The sequence below is a fragment of the Meriones unguiculatus genome, chromosome 3 (assembly GCF_030254825.1).
Source record: "Meriones unguiculatus strain TT.TT164.6M chromosome 3, Bangor_MerUng_6.1, whole genome shotgun sequence".
Lineage (NCBI taxonomy): Eukaryota > Metazoa > Chordata > Mammalia > Rodentia > Muridae > Meriones > Meriones unguiculatus.
This window is the reverse complement of record NC_083351.1, coordinates 41400096-41411946: the sequence shown is the minus strand read 5'-3', so window position 1 is coordinate 41411946 and position 11851 is coordinate 41400096. Positions and strand designations below refer to the sequence as shown.

Below are 11851 nucleotides of genomic sequence, written 5' to 3'. Positions count from 1 at the left end.
ACCCTGAGATTTCACCTTACACCCATGAGAATGGCCAAGATCAAAAACTCAAGTGACAACACATGTTGGAGAGGTTGTGGAGAAAGGGGAACCCTTCTCCCCTGCTGGTGGGAATGTAAACTTGTACAACCACTCTGGAAATCAATCTGGCGCTTTCTCAGACAACTAGGAATAGTGCTTCCCCAAGATCCAGCCATACCACTCCTGGGCATATATTCAAAAGAGGCTCAAGTACACAAAAAGGACATTTGCTCAATCATGTTTGTAGCAGCTTTATTTGTAATAGCCAGAAGCTGGAAACAACCCAGATGCCCCTCAACTGAAGATTGGATGCAGAAATTGTGGTACATCTACACAATGGAATATTACTCAGCAATGAAAAATAAGGAAATCATGAAATTTGCAGGTAAATGGTGGGATCTGGAAAGGATCATCCTGAGTGAGTTGTCCCCGAAGCAAAAAGACACACATGGCATATACTCACTCATATAGACATACAACATAGGACAAACCCACTAAAACCTGTGCATCTAAAGAAACTAAGCAAGAGAGAGGACCCTAACTAAAATGTCCAATCCCCATCCGGAAAGGCAAAGAGGATGGACATCAGAAGAAGAAGAAAACAGGAAACAACCTAGGAACCTACCACAGAGGGCCTCTGCCCTTCAGACTATCAAAGCAGATGCTGAGCCTGATGGGCATCTGTTGGGCAGAGAGAATGGAATTTTAGGTAAGAACTGGGAAATAGTAAGAGCTGGAGAGGACAGGGTCTCCACAAGGAGAGCAACAGAACAAGAAAATTTGAACACAGGGAACTTCCCAGAGATTCATACTCCAACCAAGGACTATTCATGGAGATAACCCAGAACCCCTGCACAGATGTAGCCCAGGGCAGTTCAGAGTCCAATTGGGCTACATAGTAATGTGAAGAGGGACTGCCTCTGACATAATCTGATTGGCCTGCTCTTTGATCACCTCCTCCTGGGGGGGAGCAGCCTTACCAGGCCATAGTAGAGGACAATGCAGCCACTTTTGATGTGAACTGATAGACTAAGATCAGAGAGGAGTGGAGAACCTCCTCTATCAGTGGACTTGGGGAGTGGCATGCATGCAGAGGGAGGAGGGATGGTGGGATCAGGAGGGGAGAAGGGAGGGGCTTATGGGGGGATGCAGAATGAATAAAGTGTAATTGATGAAAAATTTAAATAATATTTCATGGAGGACAATAAGTATCATATTATATATATGCATATATATATGTATATATATATACATATATATATAACTGTGATCCAATTTTGTTCATTTAATAAATGTTTTTACACTGTGTTCAATAAATTGTTCTATAAGGCATATTCAGCCTAGAAAAAAAAATGGTAAATCGAATTTTAAAGCAGAAAAAAAAAGAATAACTAAACATTATGGCATGTGCAGTTAGATGAACCTTAATGTTGAAAATTAAATGTCATAATAATAAAAAAATGATATTTACGAATATGGAAGACCATCATTGTTATTTGGAATTTATAAAAACAACATACTGTTTATTAGAGAGAGAAAAAAGTGCTTTACAGTCCTGCATATATGAACCCCAGGGCTCATTGAGCCAACTCAAGGAGTTATAAGAGCGAAGAAAAAACAGGACAAAATTTCTGGCACTTTGTGCCTGGAGATGAGGACAAACAAAAGAATGTTCAGGTTTTTTTTTTTTAACACGTTTTCAAAGGATGCCAAAAGTGCTCCTAGTGTCACAGGTGGAGAGCATCTGGCCTGGAGCCATCTCCATTCAAAAACACAGCAGGTTGCTGTAGGGAATCCAACAGTTGAATCTCCAGGAAAGTAGGTGACTACTGCAGCAGGTTAGGTAACCAGTCCACTGCAGCCTTTCCTTCACACAGTAAGAGACTAGAAGCACCATGTTTTTCAACATGACTACATGTTAGGAAAAGATAGAGACATTGTCCCATGAACCTATCAGACTTTCTAATGGTGAGGTTTATTTTCATTAAGCTTAGCCTAATTTATTTTCTTTATGCTTTAACAATGTTATACACAGAAACAGAAGGAAAGAAAAAAATAAAAGAATTTCAATATTCCATACAAAACTAAACAAGGTCTATCACGGCAGTGTAATAGGTTATTTAGTGATATTCTACTGCTAGACTTGGATATCAATGAGATGCTTTTCCAACACTAGTCATTTTTTTAGTTCTTATTTTAAGGTAATTTTGGACAGTATAGCATTTTTTTAAAATTTCTTTATGGAGGAAGAAGTAAGGAAGTTAAAAAGCAATAAATCAAGTAATCCATGGACCTATCTGCATTGCCCACGTGGCATGCTGAGGTTGGCTACCCAGAGGCTATTTAAGCTGTGGGCTGGCTTTACCCAGGGTCAGATGATTGTTCAAGGTTCCTGAATAAACTGCATTGAAAAAAAAAAGAAATAATACATTGTATAAAAATAATTTATACAAATTAATATAAAAAATAAGTGTCTTTTATCAATAAATATGTGTGAATTTAAGCTGCAAAAAAATAATAAAAAAAATAAAAATTGGGGTACAGAGCTAAACAGAGAATTCTCTGTAGAGGAATATAGAATGGCAGCGAGACACTTAAAGAAATGTTCAAACTCCTTAGTCATCAAGGAAATGCAAATCAAAATGACCCTGAGAGTTCACCTTACACACATCAGAATGGCTAAGATCAAAATCTCAAGTGACAACATATGCTGGTGAGGATGTGGTGAAAGGGGAACATTCCTCCATTGTTGGTGGGAATGTAAACTTGTACAACCACTTTGTAAATCAATCTGGCGCTTTCTCAGACAATTAGGAATAGTGCTTCCTCAAGATCCAGCTATACCACTCCTAGGCATAGATCCAAAATGTCCGCCAGTACACAACAAGGACATTTGTTCAACCATGTTTGTAGCAGCTTTATTCATAATAGGACATCTGGAAACAACCCAGATGTCCCTAAATGGAGGAATGGATACAGAAATTGTAGTACATTTACATAATGTAATACTACTCAGCAATTAAAAAAAAAAAAGGAAATCATGAAATTTACAGGCAAATGGTGGGATCTAGAAAATATCATCTTTAGTGAGGTATCACAGGAGTATAAAGACACATACTCACTTGTAAGTGGATATTAGACATATAATATAGGATAAACATACTAAAAGCTGTACGCCTAGAGGTGCTAAGCAAGAATGAGGACGCTGGGTAAGATGATCAATCCTCACTCAGAAAGACAAACTGGATGGACACAAGAAGATAAAGAAAACAGGAAACAGTACAGGAGCAGAAACAGGACAGAGGGTCTCTGAAAGGCTACCCAGCAGTTTATCCAAGCAGATGCTGAGACTCATAATCAATCTTGGGCAGAGTGCAGGAAATCTTATGAAAGAAGAGGGAGATAGTAAGACCAGGAAGGGACAGGAGCTCTAGAAGGAAAGAAACAGACCAAAAAATCTGAGCACATGTGTCTTTTCTGTGACTGATACTCCAACCAAGGCCCAACCATTGATATAACCTAGATAACCTAGAACCTCTGCAGATATGTAGCCCATGGCAGGTCAGTATGCAAGTGGGTACCCTAGTAAGGGGAACAGGGACCATCTCTGACATGAACTCAGTGGCTGGCTCTTTGAGCACCTCCCCCTGAGGCATGGAGCGGCCTTGCTAAGCCATGGATGAGGACAATGCAGCAAGTCCTGAAGGCACTTGATAAGCTAGGGTCAAAGGGAAGAGTAGGAGGACCTCACCTATCAGTGGACTTTGAGAGGGACATGGGAGGAGATGAGAGAGGGAAGGTGGGATTGGGAGGAAATGAGGGAGGTGGCTACAGCTGGGATAAAAAAATGAATAACATAATTAATATAAAAATTGTCCTCTTCCGGGGACATTCTGCTTAGAGGCACTCAAATGGTCCAGCATTTGACATACCCTTGTAGGCTCTCCTACAATACAACCTCTAACAAAACTAGGCTGTCTCGAACCCCTGGCAACAGGATTGTTTACCTGTACACCAAGAAGGTTGGGAAAGCACCTAAATCTGCCTGTGGTGTGTGCTTGGGAAGACTTCGAGGGGTTTGTGCTGTGAGGCCTAAAGTCCTTATGAGACTGTCAAAGACAAAGAAGCATGTCAGCAGAGCCTACGGTGGTTCTATGTGTGCCAGTGTGTGCGTGACAGGATCAAGCGGGCTTTCCTTATTGAGGAACAGAATATTGTTGTAAAAGTGTTAAAGGCACAAGCACAGAGTCAGAAAGCAAAATAAATATGCAGCTTTTTTAAGTAATAAAAAAAATAAAAATTTAATAAAAAAGATACTTAAGGATCTGCAAAGATAGCTTAGTGGACAAAATGATTGTCATGTAAGCATGAAGACTTGACTTCAGATTCCCAGAATGCATACAAAAGCCATGAAGGCATGATGACTCCATGTCACTGTAACTCTCTGGAGCCTGCATGTTTTGTAGGCAGAATAAGTAAATTATGGTCAAAGTTTTGTTGGTGGGTTGGTGTTCCCCTCCCTCTGCTAAGAGAATTGTCTAGTTAGTGGGTATACTCTTTATTGTCTATGGCCTCAGATAATAGGAATCTTTGCTTGAATCCCCCTCATATCCTCCAAGGAGCCTACCCTGAGTTAGGTCTCCAGTTTGTCATAGAGATACCCCCACCCTCAATTTCCCTTTCTCTACAGGCCTTCTGTCCTCTTGTCCTCTCTCTTTCCAGATCTTATCCACCATCTTAACTGTCTGTGCCTGCTCTTCTACCTTGTTCCCTCTCTTCAGCCATTACCTCTGTCTCTCCTATCTCCACTTCTGAGTAAGATTTATTCATCTCCCTTGGCTCCTCTATGTTACTTATGTTCTTCGGGTCTGTGCCTCATAGTATGCTAATTCTGTATTATATGGCCAAAATCTACCTGCAAGTGAGTATATACCATGTGTGTCCTTCTGGGTCTGGGTTACTTCACTCAGAATTATCTTTTTCAGTTCCCACCATTCACCTACAAATGTCATGATTTCTTTGTTTTTAATAGCTGAGTAGTATTTCATTGTGTAAATGTGCCACAGTTTCTTCATCCATCTTTAGTTGAAGGACATCTACATTTGTTTCCAGAGATTGAGGGAATGCCCAACCAATGCCTGGCCAAAGACCCACTCTTTCAGAGACACTCTGAATGACACACTGTGTAACTTGCCGACAGGATCCTGACAGAGTTGTCCTCTTTGAAGTAATACCGAGCAGCACCTCAAAATAGATGCCAAGACTCACAGCCAACATTGGGAACTATGTATGATGTCTTGTGAAAAAGTGGGAGGAAAGAGAAAAGGACCTGGAGTTTACAGGAGCCCCACAAGAAATACAACAGAGCCAACTAACCAGGACCTAGAGGGGCTTGCTGAGATTGAAGCATCAACCAAACACCATGAATAAACTGAACCTAGCCCCCTACACAGATGTAGCAGATGGCAGCTTAGGGCTCATGGGTTCTCTAGCAAGGGAAGTGGAGACTGCATCAGACAAGGACTCACTTGCCAGATTTTTGATCACATTCCCAGGGTGGGACTGTCTTGCCAGGCCACAGAAGAAGATGACTTTTTAATTCTGGTGCTGCTTGATGAGCTGAGCTGGATGGGAAAGGAGCTCCCCTTTTTGGGGAGGGGGAAGAAGGGAAAACAAGGAGAGCAGGAGAGATGGGGCTACAACAAGGATGTAAAGCAAATAATTTTTAATAAATAAAAATGAAAAAATATAGAAAAACATCTCTGTACTAGCAAGAATTGGCAAGCTCTTTTTTAGTTTGAGTCTTGGACTCAATAAATAAGATAAAGAGAAATCAAGGAAAACAGCCAACAGAATTAAACCTCAAATACTTTCTCAGGAGTGGGATTATTAGCCCTTATGAAAACTTTCCTTATATCTTAAGTATGCACTCTTTATTTTCTATACTGGCTGTAATCACATTTTCACCAGTGCTGTGAAGATCCCTTAGTTCCAGGTGCTTATATTACTGTTCCTAATACTGTCTCTGGTTGACTGGTAATAGACATCTCAGCAGAGATGACATCTCAGAGGGTGTGCCTTTGCCTCACTTCAGTTTTAACTTGTTTGTCACGATGTCTCTGAATGTTTACCATTACATTTTATCATCTACTTTTAGCCAGTATGATGTCTTTCTTTTAGAAATGTCCTTTCAGTAATTTGGCCATTTCTAAAATTATGTTTTCTTGCTACTGAATTGAGTTCCTTGGGTATTGTATTAAACCCTCTCAGATAGATTTTTAAAAAATATTTTGTGTCATTCTGTAAGATATCTTTTCACTTTGTTGCTGATTTCCTTTGCTATACAGAAAAAAATAGTTTTATCCAATCTGTAAATGCAGTTTCTATCACTAGTAGCCAATTTGCAAAACTAGCTACTCTCTATAGACCTGGAGCTGAAAACTGTTACTATCATGTTAAATAAGTATGTATATAAGTGATAGGAGTCCCAGTTTCTCTGCTGGCAAACATTAATATCATTAATTCACATTTTCGTACCTATGGGAACTTTGTTAGAATTAGATAGATAGATAGATAGATAGATAGATAGATAGATAGATAGATAGATGATAGATAGATAAATATATAGATCGAAAGATGAATAGATGGAACTAAGGAAGGAAGGAAGGAAGGAAGGAAGGAAGGAAAGAGTAAGCTTTGTTTTGGCTCAGGAAACAAAGCTCTGAAGAAAAGACTAGCTTTCATCACTGATAACATTTTTATGAAAGGACTTGAAACCAATAGGAATGAATCTACTGCATTGTGACAAACAAAGGAGAGAGGGGGTAAAGGAGAAATAAAATGTATGTGTGTGTGAAAGAGAAATATGAGTCTCTTTGAAATCATATGCATGTGTTTATTTGCTTAAGTGAAGTTCTAAAAGGATAAAAGGGATAAAAGAAAATGCAAATAAACAGGTAAATACCCTTTTGTCACACTGATAAATCAAATGTAAAAAAAAATGACTTAAAGCTAATAATGCCCTCCCTCTTTAACAGAAAAGAAGTCTAAAAGAAGCTGAGCTTTAAATAAATAAAGCTTGTATTTCTAGCATGAAGAAACACATTCACTTTTTATTGCAAAATCCATATTCAGTCCAGATGACTCAGTGAATACTTCATATTATTGTACTTGTTGTTAATAAAGGTGTAGTGAAAGTGACTATTTCATTGAACAGTCATGACTGGTGTTTGTTGTATTCTTTCAATGAAGCAAGTCCTGTTTTATGTCTATTTTTCTATGTAATCCCATTAATATCATCCAAAATGGATAATACCCCAGTGCTAAAATAAGGAAAGTACTGCATTAAATATTTTATATTCCATAGCTAACAAAGATCCCTACTCTTTGCCATTACCTCTTCTGTTTCTCTTGTTCTTAATTTCTGGATTTATATTTCTATTACTTTGGTATGGCACTGTTGCCTGTCATGTCAATCATACATGCCTTAGAATCTTCATCCCTTCAAAGTGACTAATACCCATAAATCCTGGCTTAGGAAAGTAATGCCCAGGTATTCCAACCCATGCAGTCTAGTTCTCCACAGTCAGTAACTTCAGACATAATTATAGTCTATCAAACCTAAAATATATTGCAGCTATTTATAGGAAATACAGAAAACAAAATTCAGCATGTTTCAACTTCTCTTTTACTGTTTTTTTTTTTTTATTTGCTGTTTGACTTGCTTCATTTTGTTTCTAATCATGTATGGAAATAAGAGAGCTGTTTTAAAAAAGAAAAATCAGTTAATATCATGAAGGTAGATAGATCAAATTTATTTACGATATTTATATTTTTATCTTAATTTATGTTGTTAACTTGTGGGACTCTGCTGGTTAAGAGTGAAGTCTGACATCTCCAGATAGCCTCTGAGCTCATGCTAAAATGGTAGACTCCCTTTCTCAGAGGGGTGCTCTCTCTACCTAAATCCTTGAAACTCTAAGGGGTATCACATAATCCTCAAGGACTATTACAGGAGTATCCTTTCCTTGTAAGAAACTTGTTCATCAAGCAACTGGGGATTCCTAGAAATAGCCCCCCCCCATGCTTAGGAGATCTTAGCTTTAAACAAGATTCAATTGTACTGGGAGAATTTTGCCTACCCATAAGAAAATTAAGTACCGTGTTCTCCTTCTTGTAGGACCCTGCTAAAGCATGTAAATGAGGTGCTGTACCAAAACATGTAAATCAAATATCCCCAGCACCTCTAGCCCCAGTGATCAAACATATTCACTCTTGAAAACCCTTCTCCTGAGTGGTTGTACAAGTTTACATTCCCACCAGCAGTGGAGGAGGGTTCCCCTTTCTCCAGAACCTCTCCAGCATGTGTTATCACTTGAGTTTTTCATCTTGGCCATTCTGATGGGTGTAAGGTGTAATCTCACGGTCATTTTGATTTGCATTTCCCTGATGGCTAATGATGTTGAGCATTTCTTTAAGTGTTTCTCTGCCATTCAATATTCCTCTATAGAGAATTCTCTGTTTAGCTCTGTTCCCCATTTTTTAATTGGATTACTTGGTTTGTTGTTTTTCAGCTTCATTAATTCTTTATATATACTGGATATTAGCTCTCTGTCAGATAAAGGGTTGGTGAAGATTCTTTCCCAATCTGTAGGTACTCGTTTTGTTTTGATGACTGTGTCCTTTGCTTTACAGAAGCTTTTCAGTTTCATGAGGTCCCATTTATTATTGATTGTTGCTCTTAGACCCTGTGCTGTTGGTGTTCTGTTCAGGAAGCTGTCTCCTGTACCAATGAGTTCCACAATTTTCCCCACTTTTTCTTCTAACTGATTTAATGTGTCTGGTTTTATTTTGAGGTCTTTGATCCACTTGGACTTTAGTTGTACAGGTTATAAGTATGGATCTATTTGCATTTTTCTACATGTAGATATCCAGTTACACAAGCACCATTTGTTGAAGATGCTTTCCTTTTTCCATTGTATTCAATTAGGAATAGCACTTCCTCAAGATCCAGCCATAACACTCCTAGGCATATATCCAAAAGAGGCTCAAATACACAATAAGGACATTTGCTCAACCATGTTTGTAGCAGCTTTATTTGTAATAGCCAGAAGCTGGAAACAATCTAGGTGCCCCTCAACTGAAGAATGGATACAGAAATTGTGGTACATCTACCCGATGGAATATTACTCAGCAAGGAAAAATAAGGAAATCATGAAATTTACAGGTAAACAGTGGGATCTGGGCAGGATCATCCAGAGTGAGCTGTTCCAGAAGCATGTATACTATATACATGGTATATAGTCATTCATATAGACATATAATATAGGATAAACCTACTAAAATCTGTACATCTAAAGAAACTAATCAAGAGGGAGAGCCCTGACTAAAATGCTCAATCCCCATCCTGAAAGGAAAAGTGGATGAACATCAGAAGAAAACAGGAAACAAGTTTGGAATCTGCCACAGAGGGCCTCTGAAAGGCTCTGTCCTACAGACTACCAAAGCAGATGCTGAGACTCATGGCCAACTGTTGGGCTTAGTGCCTGGAATCTTATGAAAGAAGGGGGAAATAGTAAGATCTGGAGAGAACAGGAGCTCCACAAGGAGAGCAATGGAATCAGAAAACTTGAACACAGGGATCTTTCCTGAGACTCTTACTCCAACCAAGTACCATGCATCGAGATAACCTAGAACCCTTGCACAGATGTAGCCCATGGTATTTCAGTGTCCAAATGGGTTCCATAGTAACTGGAAGAGGGACTGCCTCTGACATAAACTGATTGGCCTGCTCTTTGATTACCTCCCCCTGAGGGGGGAGCAGCCTTCTCAGGACACAGAAGAAGACAATGCAGCCACTCCTGATGTGATCTGATAGACTAAGATCAGAAGGAAGGAGAGGGGGACCTCCCCTATCAGTGAACTTGGGGAGTGGCATGTGTGAAGAAGGGGAAGGGAAGGTGGGATTAGGAGGAGAGGAGGGAGGGTTTTATGGGGGCATAAAAAGTGAATAAAATGTAATTAATAAAAAATTTAAAAAAGAATAAAAAAAATCCTTCTCCTACTGCCAAAGGTTTATAAATCCCTGATTTCACACAAAGTAAACATGATGCATGATACCATCAGTTTTCCACAATGCCCTACTAAGAATCATCATTTATTTTGAGGAAGGCAGAGATTCCCCTCCTCCCTGGAAATTTGACACAGAACTCCCTGCAGCACCACCAGCCAAGCAACCCCCGGTTTTAGACTCACCTCCCAGACCGTGGGGCCTGAGCTTTGCCAGGACTGTATTTCAGCTGCAAACCAACCAGGCACAGGCATTCACCCACACCTCTGCCTTTACTACAGTTGCTTAGACAAAGGGCTGTAGCAGTTAGGCATCATACAATCTCATTTAAAAGAGCTAACTATAACACCCAGTGGAAACCTCATTTCTCCCTTCTCTGGTGAAACCAGGAGACTCGCCTAGCACATGGACCTCATCCTAAAGAATTCAAGTCACTCATCAGAAGAATGAAACCTCAGATCTCCAGGTCCATCTGTTCTTCTGGAAGGTGAGTTGTGTCCCAGACTGCCAATACCTGCCAATACCTGCCTTTAAGCATATTTTAAACAGCCAATACAATGAAAAAGAAACATTTTATATGTCATTGCTACTTAACACTTTAAATTCACAAGAATAGTGGAGACAGTAATGAGCACTACATAACACTAAAATGAGCAAATAGCTCTTTGTTTTTTGCTGCTGCTGTTGTTTTATTTGTATTTTTCTTTCAAGTTTATAGCAATAATAGTGATAACTTACTAGTTTGAAGTAATGGTGATGATAAGGCAAATATGACTGACATGACAGACAACAGTGCCTACATCAAAGTAAAAGGAATATAAATCAGAAATTGAGCTCAAGAGAAATAGAATAAAAGGTCATAGCAGACATGTGGGGATATTCAATTTTGTAGTGCAGCAATGAAATTAAGGAAATGATAAGTGACATGAATTTAGGGAAGAAAACCTTGAAAATCACAAATTGTTGATTTTTTTTTAAGATTTCTTATTTATATAGCATTCTGCCTCCATGTGTGCCTACACACCAGTAGAGGGCATCAGATCTCACTATAGATGGTTATGAACCACCAAGTTGTTGCTGGGAATTGAACTCAGGGTCTTTGTAAGAACAGCCAGTGTTCTTAACCTGTGAGCCACCTACCCCAAATTGTTGATATTTTGTTGTTGTTGTTTTTTATTTTGTTTTGTTTTTTTCATTTTTCTATTATTATCATTTATTATAATTTATTCAACCTGTGTCCCAAACTGTTGATTTTTAAGCTCAGTCTTCAAATATGTACCCTAGTAAGGGGAACAGGAGCTGTCTCTGATGTTAATTCAGTGGCTGGCTCTTTAATCACCTCCCCCTGAGGAGGAGTCTTACCAGCCTACAGAGGAAGACAATACAGCCAGTCCTGATGAGACTTGATAGACTAGGGTCACATGGAAGGCGAAGAAGACCTCCCTTATCAGTGGACTTGAAGACTTGAGGAGGGGAATGGGATCAGAAGAAAGAGGAAAGGTGGAATTGGGAGGGGACAAGGGAGGGGGCTACAACAAGGATAAAATGTGAATAAATTATAATAAATAAAAAAATCAATAAATAAGAAGGGACAAATTTTGAAAAACAATAGTATTTATAGTCACTAAAAATTTATATCTTATCTGATATTCACTCTCCATCTAACTAATCTTACTGACAGGGTCCTCCAAATTTTCTCCCTTCCATTTGATGAAATTTTGTTATTATTATTATTCATCACCCACTGAGTCTAGTTAATGC

The 11851-nt window shown here is 39.0% G+C and overlaps 1 pseudogene; it reads left to right on the top strand.

Moving 5' to 3' along the window:
* The first annotated feature begins 3932 nt into the window (after positions 1–3932).
* On the top strand, positions 3933–4305 carry LOC110542508 (large ribosomal subunit protein eL34-like; annotated as a pseudogene).
* The last annotated feature ends 7546 nt before the right edge of the window (positions 4306–11851 follow it).